Raw genomic sequence first — 2,500 nt, forward strand, 5'->3', positions numbered from 1 at the left:
TATCTTTTGACGAATATCATATTTATTTTTCTCGCAGCGCGTTTTCTCGTCTTGACTGCACTTTCTCTTTCCCATACAGCCTTTTGGGACATGGAAAGGGCTAAGAGATGACCGCTCGTTTTTCCCGTAATTTGGTTGTTGTCATTGACACCATGGGGATAACCATAGCATCGTTACATTGCTCATTGGTGACACATTCTATTGGCGCTAGAAAGGAGCTTGAAATGTGATTTTATATACATTTATTAATTCGAGTATAGTGTTTAGACCTTCCTCATATCATAGTGCCTGATATAACCAAAGGTTGCATAAATCACCTAATAGATCTACACTCCAACATTATGATAGCAGGTACAAGTAAAACCAAAGTTGTTCGTTCGATCGGCAACTTTTGAGTCGGTGTGACCCACAGTTACATCCCTTAATTAATGTAGGACTAGGGTTGAAGCTAGAATCATTATTTGCTTATTAATCCTGACTATCTCACCCTCTAGAAGTCGCTTGCATGTTTTGGGTAAATCCCAAGCGATCGTGTGATTTGTGATAGTTAGATACATGTAGGGAATGTCACAAGCATCTATCACAGAGCTAGACATGGCTACCTCGGCAGTTTAGAATTTCTGACACTGAGAAGATTTACTTACTAGAAAGCTTGCAAATATTTTTTTTCACGTCAATGTTGATCAATGCTTACACACTGCTGCATATCATTAAATGTCGAATTAAATGTGGTAGTTGAAATAATTTTGTATTAATAGCATTGCTAATTTATTGCTGTTTTGTTATATTGAACATTGTCTTCTTGTCTGTGATACATTTTCTGTGTGAGCTCACTCTCACTTTCATTCTTATTCACACACACACACACACGCGCACACGCACACGCACACACACACACACACACACACACACACACACACACACACACACACACACACACACTTACTCACTCAATCATCCACACAGAACAAAAGACACTGAAACCTTTTCATTAGTAGGGTTTGTTGCTGCCGTAGTTACAGGCGTAAAGATCTATGATGTATCTCTTTTGCCCACAATTTTGTCAGTCGTAATGAGTGACTCATACATGATGTACAGTTTCTTATTTTACATTTATTTTTCTCTGTGTGATGACAATTGGTTCAAGTAAATCCTTGCGCATTACCGCTGTCGTTTCCCTTATCTACTCTCATATCTATCAGAAAAGGTTGGAAGTTCAAGACAGGTCCATGTGGATCGCTGCTGACGTTTCCCTCTCCTATTTTTTCTTTTTTCTTAGGAAAGTAAAACCCAAAACGAAAAAACAAGACGAAAATAGAGTAAAAACTAACATTAAAAACTGCAAATTTATATGAATAACCAACTCCCTAGTGGCACTTAATACCCCCTCTTCTCTGTTGCCTTTCTTTTTCTCTTACTATCTTGGCCCTTACATGTATAATCTGGTTTAACGATATTCGACACAGCACCGAAGGAGGACCCTGCTGCAGATATGGCCTCCTGCCTGTAGATCCAGAGAAAGACTAGGAACTCTCCAGTGCAGGTACCAGTCGCCCCAGGATGCTGTGGAAGGGCGCCGCCTGCCTGGACACCCGCGGATCCAGTCAAATTCCAGGAGCTCGTCAGTGCAGGTATCAGCCGCCCCGAGAGCCGAAGAGGACGCCACCTGCCCGGACGCTAAGACGAAGATTACGAGGACGTGAGGACGAGCATGCAACTGAGAAGGACCTGGACGAGATCTGCGAGGACGTGTGGGCGAGTACGCTGATGAGTTAGACCTGAACAAGGACTACGAGGAAGTCTAGAGGAATCCGAAGTCAAGTAGGATCTGTGCGAGATCTTCGAGGATGTGTGGATGTCGAGGACGGATAGATTACACCAAGGACCCGGAAGAAAAGGACGACAAGGACGAGCAGCCACGAAGATGGACTGAGGACAATGCACGAGAACAAGATGACTAGCCAATCAGGACCAGCCAAAGTTGGGTTACCCATTGAGGCCAATCTAAGGCGCCTCGAGGGCGAGCAATATGGTGCGTATATAAGCACAATTTGTGTAACCCATTAGACAACAGACCACGTGGCTCTAAGTTCAGTTAAGACCAGCAATTCAGCGAGGGCGTAGATGACGATTTTATCTAACCTCGTCTGACTTCTCAGTTCGTGCCCAGCGCTCGACGTGATTAGGTCAGTCCAGCCTTTGCCCCTCAGGGCTGGATGGCCAGACAAGCAACCCCGCGCTCAGCTTTACCCAAAGACATAACGTGTTTCCCCTTTACATGTTTTGTCAGTCATCGACTACCATTACTGTTCATCAACAGTGTTTCACTGTGTGTGTGGTGTGTGTGTGTGTGTGTGTGTGTGTGTGTGTGTGTGTGTGTGTGTGTGTGTGTGTGTGTGTGTGTGTTGTGTATTTGATAACTCAGGGAATGATCAAATATCCGACGTTGGAGTCGATCCAATGTGCAGAAGTTTACGCATATGAGAAATGAATAGCACAT

General features: G+C 43.8%; 1 protein-coding gene across 3 annotated transcripts in view; it reads left to right on the forward strand.

The window, feature by feature from the left end:
- The window catches only part of LOC119575104, a 26,711-nt gene that overhangs the window by 23,631 nt on the left and 580 nt on the right, over positions 1 to 2,500 (forward strand). The window lies entirely within an intron of this gene.

The sequence above is a fragment of the Penaeus monodon genome, chromosome 7 (assembly GCF_015228065.2).
Source record: "Penaeus monodon isolate SGIC_2016 chromosome 7, NSTDA_Pmon_1, whole genome shotgun sequence".
Classification (NCBI taxonomy): domain Eukaryota; kingdom Metazoa; phylum Arthropoda; class Malacostraca; order Decapoda; family Penaeidae; genus Penaeus; species Penaeus monodon.